Source organism: Solanum pennellii, chromosome 7 (assembly GCF_001406875.1).
Source record: "Solanum pennellii chromosome 7, SPENNV200".
Lineage (NCBI taxonomy): Eukaryota > Viridiplantae > Streptophyta > Magnoliopsida > Solanales > Solanaceae > Solanum > Solanum pennellii.
The window spans coordinates 6,888,762-6,903,426 of NC_028643.1; the positions used below are offsets into that span (position 1 = coordinate 6,888,762).

Here is a 14,665-nt window from a genome sequence, read left to right on the forward strand (position 1 = left end):
TCTTATTTCAGTATTTCTATCAAAAGTTACTTAAATTGTGATATCAAATGGACATGAATATAGTAGTTTATGATCTTACCAAAAAATGAGTATAGTAATTTATGATTAGACATTTCTCCTATATAAAGTTTGAAAAAGTGAGTCTATGTAAATGCTTCGGTCCCAGTGCACAACACATGAAGAAACGAAAGGCTCAACGTTTGACTTATTAGGGAGTTCGATATCAATTATCCCCCTCTAGAAGACATCCCTCCCTTCTCAGATACATTCATCCCATTAAGTAATGTACTATTTACAATCTGTCATCTATGTATCCGCAAGTTTCCTGATGTATCCAAAATCTTATCATTTTAAGGGACTTTTGTAGGATTTTTGTTAAGTTGCAATATACATTTCAGTTGCAGTAGATGAATCCCAATAGTATTGTGAACTCTTACCAAATAAAAGATGAGTCATATGGGAGGTTTAATGTTATTTACAACGTATATTTTGGAACAAAATAATCATCCTTTTATTTCAATGAATGCTAATACTAAATGTATGAAGTACATAAAATCACATGCAAATAAGGGTTAATTACATCTTATTCAAGAAGTTCCGCAATCACAAAATTTTTAAATATTTTATTGTTCTCAAATTCATTGCAAATGATACATTACTTAAGATTATGTTGCTTTTATAATAAAAGGAAAATAACAGAAAATTAATCAACCCTCCCATAAGTCACCCACTCACATTTTGTTAGGTTATTAACATTTTAATATTAATTTTTAACATATTAAATTGCTTTATTTTGGAGTTATAAGAATGACCATTGGTAGGCATTTGTGTTTTAAACTACCAATTTAATCATGCTATTCATCTTTGACTTGGTAGCCATGTAATGCCATTACTTTTGACTTTATTGGCTGAATTCATTGTGAGATAAAAACATTCCAATAAACATTGGAATGGACAAATTCTACATTATCCATTACAATTGGTTATCCATCACTTTATTTCATTCTTAATTCCTACTCTTTGTAACCTATGTAACCTATGTAACTCCTTTGTAACCTATGTAACCTATGAAACTCCTAAGACCATTATCTTCACTATTTACTACCTCCATTATCTTCCTATTCATTGCTAGGAAGACTTCTTGTAGTATAAATAGTGTTGGTCTTCATTTGGTTTGGGACACACAAAACACAAGAGAAAACAAAGAGTGAAAGAGTTAGTCTAAAAGAGAGTTCTTACTAGTTGAAGGGTGGTGTTCTTTTTTGTGGAGCTTTGGACTAAACTCTTGATCAGAGTTGTTGAGTTATACTTTGTGAAGGCTGTTGTATCCTGGAGGGGACAAGTCAAACAGGACTACTGCTGGACCAGTGAAAACATTTGCTGCAGTGAGCTTGAATCTCCTTAAAGAGAGCGAGATATCCGCGCCTCAGCCTGAAGAGATTAATTTCTTCATTTTATTTTCAATTGTAATCTTGCAATTTTATTATCTTGTAAGTTTTTTCACTAACACATTGTAAATCATGACTAATAAATCCCTCATAACTCGTAACAATTTAATTTTTTTTAAATAGTTCAAGTAAATTCAATAGTGATGAAATCGATTTTGGAGACAATATTTCCTTTTCAGACACATACCCGGATACATAACCCTTTTAGATAAATAACAGTGGGTATATATCGCTTACTAAAATATAATTGAATTTTTCATATTTAAGTATAAGATACATAATTATGAGCGTGATCAATATTATTTTATGCTTGAAATAATTGGGGTAATGTATCAACAATAAAAATTGTACATGTTAACTTGTAATGTACTTGATGGTTGAAACATAAATATGATAATAAGTAAAATACACAAATATCAACCAAATACATTAGAAATTTGAACATTGGGAGAGAAGGCCGTGTAGTAAGACCCTCATATTTTTTCATATTTATATATTAGATATACATTAATATATTAGATACATAATTATGAACATGATTAATACTGATTTATGTTTAAAATGATTGAGATTATGTATCAACAATAAGATTTGTATTCGATACATTGTACACAACAAAGTTGTAGTGTATCTGATAGTTGAAACATAAACATGATACATAAGTAAATACATAATATCAAGAAAATGCATTAAAAAAATTAAATCTTAGGTAGAGAAGGTCGTGTGGTAACACCCTCAACCCCTCCCCCCTCTTATGAGGCTTTCGCAACTAGAATTAACATCCTTTCATAATTTCACAGTCTGGAATTTCTTTACCATCAAAGGATCCTTGCGGTGTTTGGATATATTTTCAACAAAACCATCCGTATCCGAATCAAACTGACGAGAAACAATATATTCATTGCTGGCGGATACATTACATCAGTAAATTGAAACTATGATAATTCAAAATTCTGATATATTGAAAACACAATAGATGATGAAGAAATTCCTCTACCTTTTCTTAAAAAAAATAAAACTAATGATAAGTTCTAGAATAACATATTTATAATTCAAAATTGCTGAGTTAGAAGAAAGGACTGATACATTGGTAAATTGTAGACGTGATTTTGGGGGAGTTAAGCGTGGTGTATGGAGAATAAGAAGGATGTATCCGTAGGTGAAGAGAGAGAAAAGAAAAAATGAGAGAAGATTTTGTAATTAATTCAAATGGTAGAAAATTTTAGAGATAATGCTATCTTAAGTTTTGTGTATTTGTAAGTTTCCCATAAATCAAAATTGGATGTGAACCAAACTAATAAAAGTTGTTCTCCTCGTGAATTGAGTGTATCCCTAAGCATGTCAAACGAACCTTCATAGTGATGTGAAATGTTTCTTATACAATGGAACTGAACTTTAATAAGATGGTGAATAATCAATTCGCATTGATAATACATCTTATTATATGAAAATTCCTTTATATGCCTTCTTGTGTTCCTCCTCTTCTATAGCTCCCACCATTTGATAATCATCTGTCAATGCAACCCTTCAATAGCAGAACTTGCACATGAAGCGAACTGCCTCAATAGCGTTTGGGCTATGGGGGCTATTAGAAACAAATTTGTCATTGTTCATGTTTCTCTCTTTACGCAAAAATAGTATTTGGAGACTATTTGCATCCTCGTTCTTTAAAGATTGTAATTTGCGATAATTCTTTTCCTCCAAACCCTCCGAAGAAAGAAAACAATTGTAGCAGGAAGACCTTTTATCCACAAATAGTTCACCCACTCCAAATCAGCTCTACAACTTCTCATAATATGATATGTTGTATTCATAGCAAATATCCCTTTTGAATTTTCCATCCACCACGCCTTGTCAACATGGACGACTCATACTATTGAAAATAGGAAAAATAACACGGTTAAGCAAACTTATCCTATTTAATTACTCATCGTAGCTATAGTTTGTTATAATTATCACTCGCAACCAACATTATACATAATTACGTAGGCTGACTTTGAGTTTATATAATTAGTCACATTTATATTTGTATGATTCGCCAGGATATACAATACATATGTGTAATATACAATTATTTAACCTATAAACATATACAATTCACGTCTCTCCACTCTATGACCTCTCTCGCTCGCCTCTCTACTCCCTCTACCAATCTGTCTTGCCATATATACAAATGCATATGTACAATATACAATTATATACATATACAATTCATCTCTCTCCCACTCTCTGCCCTTTCTCTCTCTCTCTCCTCTCTCCTCCCTCTCTCGATCTCACTCGCCTCTCTCCTCCCTCTCCCAATCTCTCTTTCCATATATATAAATACAAATGTATAATATACAATTATCTAACCAATATACATATACAATTCACCTTTCTCCCACTCTTTTCCCCCTTTCTCTCACCTTTCTCCTCTCTCTCCAGTCTCCCTCGGCTTTCTCCTCCATATAACATGTAGCTACAAATTGTAATTATCAAACTATAGATATGGAGAGTAATTGATAATTTTTAAGTGGCTATATGTGAAAGTATCCCTTGAAAATAAGGCCTTTGCCTAAGGCCTCCAAATTTCGGGGGCCCCAATTTTTTGTCAAGATAAATTATGCGTTAAAAAATTTATAGAAAAAATTGGTTATTTATTATAAAACATATAATTTTTTAAAATTTATTATTTAATCCTCTTTAACCTCTTTTTTACTTTGTAAAAAATAGGAATTAATAGTGAAAAGTATTTAAATTAGTGAATTACAAGATTTTTTTATTTCTTTTTAAGTTTTAATTACAAGCATTACTACAAGCATTTTAAAATGAGGTATAACAAGTCATCAACTTCTAAAGTCAAACTCTATGATTCTAACTCTATCTTTATTTCATATTTGTCAACTTATTACTTATAGCATTATGTTAACAATACATATAATAATTGCCTCACTGAGATGATGTTTTTAAATGTTTAGTTGATAAAATCTTACCTAAAACTAATAACTGAAAAAATAATGTTATACACTAATAGTATTCATCTAAAAAGTGTAAGAAAAATAAATTTTGAATAACTACGTATATAAAATTTATTTATATTTTTTAAGCCGCAAATTGAAATTTCGCTTTAGGCCCCCAATTACGTTGATACGCCCCTGCCTGTCAATATCCTCCACATCGTGCCATGTTCTATATTATCTCAATAATATGTGCAGTCATTTAAGGTGATACACATTTCAGGAGCTTATTAACAGTTCATTCTTCGTTTATCACAAATTCATTCACTTCAATTTCCTTTTCTCATGCCATCTCTGTTTATCACAAATTCATTCACTTCAATTTCTTTTTATCATGTTCAATCCTTTAAAAATGCTCGCCTCTTCCAGCCCAAATTTCAAGTCATTGGGCTGGCAGACCCAATTTCTTCAATATGTCATAATCTTAGTTATTCAATCTTTTAAGACTGCTGCTGCACTTTGTTTTGGGCTTGGTCCATTTTCGTCCATGTATCTGTTGTATATAATTATCGTATATCAGTGTATACCACATGTTTTTTCAATGTATACAATATATGTCTACTTGATTTTATGCATTTTGTTTTGCTTCTAAGACCTGTATATCAGCCTCCTATTTTGTATATTGGCTTCCATTTCGCTTCAGTTGACCATATAATCGACTCGAGGGGAGAGTTTAGGGCCTCCATGGCCCCTTGGCATGAAAATAAAGAGATTTTGAGTCTAACTAGACTCTCATGGCGTTTTACAACAAAGCAAAGAGAGGAATACAAATTAGTATATGATAAGAAAATATTTGACAATTAATAAGGCATATACGTAGTATTAACTCATATAATTAGTAGACATAAATTGTACGCACATTATCAATCATAAGCTAATAAGGAAGCAAACAAATAACAACAATATCATAAGATCAAAAACGACAATCCAAAATAGAAAATCAACATGTCAATATTTCAGAACAAACAAATACAACCATTTTTGAGAGGTGGACCTTTATACTGTACATCATCGATCTATTTGATTCATACAAACTTGATCTTCAAGGAGAATAAGCAAATGTTGCTTGAGATTTACAAAAATCAAGCAATAATATGATTAAACACAACTGGAAAGTACGGGAGCATGCTAGTCAACCAGATATATATTCTAAAACTATGAAAAAACATGGGGAAGATTTGACCGAAACATAGCTTAAACTAAATCAATAATGCAACAACATATTTTATCAGCTAGAGGAGTAACACTTAGCTATATTCAAATGGTAAAACAACAACTCAGTATCAACATTAAGGAAATGATCAAAAAATGAACAACAACAATATAATAAAAATCTAAAATTTTAAACAACAGAATCACGAGATGAAGATGAATTAATAAAAGGAAAGAGATATACCTTTTTTCGAGCAGCGACTAGAACAACAAGCTAGATGAGAGCAAGAAGCTTGATGATTAAACTATATTGTGAAGGATCAAAATTGGGTTTCAACACTGCAGACTTTTTTTTTAATTGAGAATTAAATTGAAGTCCCCCCAACTGCCCAAGGTAATGAATTCTCTTGAGAAATTTCTTCAATTTGTTCTCATAATTCCAACCTCTCCAAAACGTTGATGTGATGAGACATACTCTGTTGTTCATGCTGAAATTATTCTCTATTCTTTCTTTTGTCCCGTAACTCAGTCTTGTTTTGTTGAGTCTTATTCACTTTTTCTTTGTCATTACCTATCTTCTTAGATTTTCTTTCTTCCTCATTTCTATTTGTCACTAATTCGTCAATAGTCTCCTTCTTTGGGTATAGTTCAGGATGTTTTGCGTAGTTATAGCAAACTCAAGTCTAATGTAACAGTAACCAACTTCTCAACTATATTAACAAGACTAGAGTTCAATTACAACTCCACAAAGTAAATCCAACAATGCAAACAACAAAAACCCAAATAGAATCATAGAAACACTAAATGTAAGAACTAGGGAATTGATAGATAGTAGAAGGGAGATGAGAAACTTAGACTCAGAATTGGGGATGAGAAATGTACATACTGTATTTTCTATAATTCATGATCCCCTCTCATAATGATGTCATATTCTATTTAAAAATTCCCTCAACGTGATCCCAAATTATCCTTTGCGAAGGCCTGTCCTTGTTGCTTGTATTGGGCCTACTTGTCCCAATACCTATCCCTGTGATATACTTGTTATTATAGTTATTGGAAGGGGTGATTCATAACAATAGCATTGTTCCTCATTATTTTCTTGATATCATGCATGTATCGTAATATTTTGTAACATAATAATATTTTATCTGAATTCATTTTTTCATATTTTCTCCATTCCTCTTCTTCATGCCAATGTTTATGGATTTGTGAAATTTCCCCAATGAATCCACTTCAACCTTCAGTCTTGCATAACTTGGTCTTATTTGAATCCTTGTCGCCATGTCTACATGAAGCGACTTACCCATAACTGCTCCCAAAATGGTCTCTCTTCCATAGAAATTTAGTGGTAATATATTTATTCAATTGTCGACGTATAGTTTCTTCTTCAATATCAAATAAAGGATCTCATTTCAATATTCTAATAAGGTATTACCAATTCCGATCATGATGTAAAAGGGACGATTTCGATAACAAGTTTAGGTAGTTTTCCAAAATTGTTGCCCTTATAAGTACATGTTTGTTACTCAACAATCCAATATTTTAGATTGTGGAATAAAACCATTTTATAAGACATACCGAATCCAAAAAGAGTAATTGAAGTATCTCATCAAAGTAAAAATCAAGTGTGCATGGTCCGTGAATTTCTTTCTTTTTGAAAAAAATATAAGAGGCAACAATGATTATTTTGCTTCTCTTCTTTTTTGTTACTGATTTAAATAAATAATTAAGAATTCTTCTCTTCTATGTTTGTTTTGTGGTTGGGTGGGGTGGGGAAGGATTTTTTTAATAAAGAATTTTAAGAATATATTTTTGAAAAAGGAAAAAAAACTTTTTTTATAATAAGGATAACCAAATTCGAAGAGAGTTAATTAAGTATGTAATCAAAGTGAGAATCAAATGAGCATAGTTCGTGAATATCATGGGGATCTCTCTTAAAATCATCGTTGCCTAATTAGTTCACTATAAATCATTGCCTAATTAGTTCTAACCATCTAAATATAATGATGCTCTCCCTTAAAATTCGTAAGCCTAACTTAGATCTATCACCTGATGACTACTCTGCAACTTTATTCAACACATATACTTGGTCTTAACCAACACAATGTTGTATCAACAGAAATTCCCTTCTGGTTAAAGTATACTCTAACTCATCATTACTTGTAACGATTACTATACCTTCTATCATGAAATTTATACAAATTCATATTTTCTTAGTATACCCATAAGGGGAACTCCCTCAGTAATAACTACTGGTTGCATGAATGCAACAACATAATTTGCCTCACATCACTATCTTTCTTTCTTAGAGTACTCTATCTCTGCATACATTCTTCTAAATTTGGGCACTTTTACTACTACGACTTGTAACATTATAACTCATATTATCTTTTCGAGTAAATTACTGCCCAAGATCTAAAACACCCTTCGTCATAAGGATCTCAATCAAAACAAGGTTTAGAGAAGAGAGGTTGGAGAACATCTTGCTTTTAGCTTGTACTCACAATTCATATGAATAAGAGTACATTCTTTCTAATCTCAACATAATCTCACTCACAGGTTTCTCTCAAGCCCCTCTATAGTCTTATGACTTTCTGGAGACTTTTGCTGAGAGTAACTCATCAATAAGGATATGGGCTTTGCTTTTCATCTACCTTGAGTATGACAGGTTGTCGAATGGATTTGACAAACACACGAGTTTGAATAAGTTTCTTATGACATAGTTCTATTGCACGATTTAGAGTATCAAAGAAGGAAAACTTTTCTTAAATGTGTGTAGTCCCTCATTTATATATGTAGGGCCCTCACAACTATAAGTAAGATCCTACTGACACGACTTCAGATCCACCTTAGGGTACTTTAACTCTGTGCTCAAATACCAACTTTGTCATGTTCCGAGCCTACATCCTAGACGTGGCCGATACTCGACAACATTTTTTGATCCCCAAGCAAACCTTTGGCTTGGTTGAATACTTAGCGGAAAACTCACTCAAGCAATAATACTTGAAATAGAATTTTTAAAATTTAAACTCAAAGTAAATATTCTACTCATTTGTTTCTAAAATACTCAATAACATAAGTATAATAGTTCGCAAAAAAAAAAATCAAGGAAAAGTAAATATTGAAAGACTTCTCAACCTTATCTATTTATGAAGTCTCTAATGTTTAAGATAGGTTTTGGGACAAGACCAAGGATGCCTCAAAACAACTAAATTAAAAGTAAATGTGAAGTCCTCCGGAATACATTGAGGTTCACTAAAAGCTAACAGGAGTGCAGAGTGATCTCAACGAAGCACATATTTATGATCCTGACTACATAAAAGGATACATGTCAAATGAGATCAGTACATTTGAATGTGTGAGTATGCAATATAACTAAAACGAAATAAATGTTTGAAAGGACTGCAATATATATTACATAAACTTAAATAATGTAATGAATCAAAGGAATGAAATTGTTTGAGATTTACAAAAATTACTTACTCATCTCTGGAACTCAACATAACATCTGATACATAAAAACACACTTCAACTCTATTATGAGATTCTCTAACTGACGATCATCACTATGAGCTACGCCATGATTCAACGTGTTGTCCACGCTGCCAAAACTTTCCTATTTGGGATATAGGACACCTCAACTAAGTGGATCCACTAAGCTCTTCCGAAGGCACAAGGATTCATCTAAAAAAGTATGATCTTGAACCCATGTTGGCAAGATATTGTTTATGGGGGATATGAGTTGTTTGAACTCTCCCTCATGTTGGTGCTTCATACTACTTCCAAAAATATATACTCTTGCTCAAATGTATAAAAAAAATTCTCTTTCTCTAGTTTGAAATAATTTCTCAAGCTAACCTTTTAAAAGAGTTATCTGCTTTGAAATATCTCTACATCTCTTTGCACATTTAGAAAACAATGATTCTCTTTTTTCAGAGTAAAAATAATTTCTCTTGGTTGAGATAATACTATGAAAAAACAACCTCTTTAAGTGGTAATTTCTTTGTACTTAATTTTTCTAAAAACTCTTTTAAATTTTCTAAAAAAATGGGTCTACTCTTTTCTTCAGGTAAAAAAACATATGGGAAGTACTTAGTTCTCTTATACTCTTTCTTAAACTCCTCTGTACTTCCTCAAAATTCAGCTTAAACTGTAATATTTTGTTTCAAATATTCTCAATGAGAATTCAATGAATACTCAAGAATAAGGTTCATGCTGAAATATAGTCATGAACGAATCAACTCAAGGATCTCAATAACAATATAGAAAATTCAATACTCAGATTTCAAGAACTCATAACTCAACGACACTAGTCATCTCAAGAATACTCAATTCATAGAGTTCATATTGAAATATAGACATGATCCAACCAACTCAAGAATCACAATGCATAACATATAGGAATTTAATAATTAGGAATAAAATTTCCAAAAGAATCAGGAACTCAAGAACTCAAAATCAACTAATCTCAAGAAATTCAAATCTAAGGATAGAATCCCAGATTACCCTTTTATTGATTTGAAAGTAGATGTATGGAATGTATAAGAACTAGTCTAACACTATGTTAGCCTTACATACCTGGAAGAACGAGGTTTTTAGCAAAATCCACGGAACTCGAAGAACACTTAAACCTTAGTTTTTCTTCTCCTGGAACCTTCATTTAATATCTTGAAATTTTAATTAAAATGACATAGTTTAAATGCCAAATGTACAGGAGAATGACCAAAATGACCCCAACTTTTAAATTTGTAAAGATACCTTAAAAGGAAGGTTTCACAGACCGTTAAGGCATAGCGGTCCATGAAATTTCACGGGCCGTATAGATGGACATGAAACTTCACTTGACCTACAATGGTTCTCTAAAACCGACATAAACTTTTACTCCAAACTCAAAATGAGGAAATTTTGATGGTGTTGGAAAGACTCAAAGACATATATATTTTAATAGGTCACTGACCACCTAAATCATTATGTGATGAGAGATATGATTGTTTGAAGTTGACCCAAAACTTAAAAATTGATAGGTGACTTGTATGGGCCCCCATACAGATCGTACAAGCCACCATGGGCAGTCTAGGGTCCCGTCCAGGTGATCCACTCCTTGGCAGCCTTTGACTGTTGGTCACATTGCCCTAAACGAGTCGTGGTTCACTAAATGGTCCGTATAAGGATTCATGAAGAGTCCATGGACCATTTTGGGTTCGTGGACTTTTGTGTAACCCTCTTTAGCCTTTCTTAATGTTTGAAGTGCTATACGAACAATTATAGTTTTAAGAGTAGAATTGCAAGGTGTTATAGAATGATTCGAGTCCGAGCTTAGAAAATTTTGAGGTATTACAGTCACATCAAGTTATAATTGATACTTGAATTGATTCAACTAACTACCAATTGTTTTTTGAAAATTCAATTTTTTGTTTTTTTGGTCGATGGCAGATTTCCAAAAGGATAAATCGATAATGTTTTTATATTTAGGCCTTTATTTTCCCTTTTTAATTAGAAATTAACCTTAATACATCCCTAATCATCCAATTACCTTATATATATATACAAATAACTTCCCACTTCTTCATTTCTTCCCATTTCTGTGTTAAATTTCTTAAGTCTAGTAATTTTTGGTTTTATTATGTTTAACTTTCAACATTTACATGGATAATCCTCCTTCCTCGAAGATGAGGAGTAATAAGTCTAGTGTGATGATCGATATTGTAAGCTACCAACAGAAGATATGATTTAGTGTCTACTTTAAATATGGTGAAACATATAACTAAAAATTTGAATTGAAATATATAGTGAGGATATCGTATATTTTTTTCTGCATAGGCAAAGCAACTCAGATGAAAATCTTTCTTAAAATTTGAATTTAATTTTCGTATGATTACTTGTTTGTTGAGGTTAAAATGATCGAATTTCATCTCAACCTATGAGGATGAATGTTTACACTAATACCCTTAATAAAATAAAGTTTTTGTTCCAATTTTATTCAATTTATAGAGAATACCCAAAAATCCATGAATTGCCAAACATGGATAGTTTGGGGCTTTTAGGAGTATGTGTAGGGTTCTAATGTTTTAAAAAACAACTCAAATTATTTTTTTGGTAAAGCAAATACTACTATTTACTCATATATATAATATAACAATAAATCATTACAACAAATATGGCCACACCAATATTTGGCTTAAAGAACTACAAATCATTTTACATGACGATCTTTTGAGCCTAGAAAAAGTAATTCTTTATTTGTCTACTTTTGAAATTCTTGACAAAAATAATATGGGGTCTATTAATTAGGAAACCAGAGACGGAAGTGAGGGATAATGAGGAGTCCTTGTTAGGAAACCCTGCCTTAGTTAGATTTATAGGCTTACCGAGTGGTCTATCATGCTTTATTTGTTGTCCTTTTTGGTTGTTTTATTTTTTAATGTTGGGCTAATTGTGGGTTGGGCCATGCTCGAGCAAGTGTAAGGATGTGTAATTTGTTTTAGGTTTTTAAATAAAAATGAAAATTGCCTAAAAAATAAGGGGTCTCTTTATTTACTTTCGATTTTTTTAGCACAAATAACATGGGGTTTCTGTTCGCTTTCGAAGTTTTGAACACAAATAACGTGTCTTTTTACATGCTTTTGGAGTTTTAACACATACACCATGGATTTTCTTTGTCTGCTTCTAGAGTTTTGAACACTAATAATTTAGGGTCTCTTTGTCTGTTATCAATTTTTTTAATACAAAGAATGTGAGGTTTTTGTTTGCTTCGTAAGTTTTAACACAAAAAATGTGGCTTTTTGCTTTCTTTCGGAGTTTTTAACACAAATTATACGAGTTCTGTTTGTTTGCTTCAGAGTCTAACACTAGTTACATGGAATAGGGTCTCTTTGTCTGGTTCTGGAGTTTTCAACACCAATAATGTTAAGTCTTTCTCTACTTCTAAAGTGTTTAACACAAATAACGTGGTTTTTTGTTTGTTTTTGGACTTTTTAACAAAAATAATGGGGTTTTTTCCCTGACTTTTGAACACTGCAAACATGGGGTCTCCTTAATTGGTTTTGAAATCTTTTAACACAAAAAAAATGTTGGGTCTGTCTAATTTACAAAAATGATGATCTTAATTTCACTTTTGAATTAATTTTTTTTGAATAATAAATTTCAAATCTAAAAATATCTACATAAATATTTCATCAATGATATAATAATAATAATAATAATCAAGTGTGCACGATTTTTTGAAGTTTCTTTTTTTACTTTTAGAAATAAAATAAGTAATCACACTTGTTTTCACCCATTTTTTTAGTTTTTTATTTTAAATATATAGTTAATAAAAATTGATTGTGGTTGGTTGGTGTGGGATAGATTTTTTTAATAAAGATTTTTTTAAAAATGAGATTTTTGAACAAAGAAAAATTTTTTATTTAATAAGGATCACCAAATTCAAGGAGAGCGGCGTAAGTATCTCATTAGGTGCAAATAAAATGTGCATAATTCGTGAAGATTTTGTACAAGTGTTTGAACTTTTTGAAAAATTTGCTTTATAGCAAAAAAGGCTAGAATCATACAATTTGAGATTGGACGGAACAAATATATTTATTAAAATAATTGGAGTATTAATTTTTTTATTTACCTAACGTATTTTAATTTCTTTCTAGACGAACTCGACGTCTATGTCGTATTTTAAAGGCTTTCTAGACGGACTCAAAGCCTATGTCAAATTCACTAGGTGAATGCACGTGATACATATAGAGCAAAGCTTACTAGGGATCCACATTGATTGAGTTAGACTATCAATGGTCTGCACAAATACAATCTCATAGTGTTCAATTAAGTTATAACTTATAAATGATTAGATTACTTAATTAAACTGTCAATATTTTTTATAAGAATTTGATTTTCAAACAGTCCGACCGTTGATATAGCACTCCGAAAGGCTCAATCGATCATATTTTAATTTTTTCCCTTTATTTTCCTTTTTGGAAAAATTTAAAAACTAACCCTCACCACATTCTTAATCATCCAATTACATTTTTAAAATATACAATTAGATAACTCTTCTTCACTTGTCTCTTAAATTGCTATAAATTATGAACTTCAAAATTATTTTATTTTATTAAATTGAATTTCCAATATTTACATGGTTAAACTTCCTACTAGTTGAAGACGAGCAAAAACAAGTCTAATGTGTCGATATTTAAGAATTTAAATGACGATATGATTAAGCGTCTACAATGTGATAAAACACATAAGCATAAATTCACATTGGACTAGAGTGAGGATGTCATTTTTTTATTATGGGCAATTGCTTAGGCATAATCACTCAGTTTCAGATAAATGCAAATCTTTCTTAAAATTTTAAGTTTAAATTAGTTAACGTAAAATGGAAATTTAGTTTCTCAAGTTTTAAAATATAGCGATTTCAAAATTAATTGCATTGAATATTAGCATTTAATATATTACTATCTCTTCACATGTGTTTTACATGTAATGCATAATAATGTAATACATATTTTTATAAATAATATCAACATTATTAAACTACATATCCCAAAAAGCAGTATTGATAAAATGAGGCATACATCAGACATGAAATTATTGGAATTGATAAAGTTTTTATTTTTTTGAAATTGAAACAAATGGAATTAATAATTTTTTTTCCTGAAAATTGAAATTTCTACTAGAGATGATAAAGTTTTCAATCAATTATTATTGGGTTGTCAGTGTTTATACCCTCCATATCTTCAGGAACCAATTCAGCTGGAAAATCTTCTCTTAGACTCTGAATTTTGAATTCGATTTTGTCAGAGTTGCACTCTGAGAGTTCAAACACAACTCCACCCCCTCTTTTAGATTGTTATCATCCGCAAAATTTTTCCATCCAGTACTAAATTTGTATTTAGTTTTGGCTCCACCATAAAACAAGTTCCACTTCTTTCCACCATAAGTAAGGATTGCAGGGGCCCCACAAAAGGAAGCTCTTTGTTCATTTTCTTAGGTAAGTACTGTCAAACATTCAAAAAAAATTTAGAAAAATAAAAGTCAAGAATTCAGAAAACCCAAAGTGTCCAGCTCTAACCTCTTATA

The 14,665-nt window shown here is 31.1% G+C and overlaps 1 pseudogene; it reads right to left on the bottom strand.

Moving 5' to 3' along the window:
* Window positions 1–14,207: 14,207 nt before the first annotated feature.
* Window positions 14,208–14,665, bottom strand: part of LOC114077895 — a 7,360-nt pseudogene continuing 6,902 nt past the window's right edge.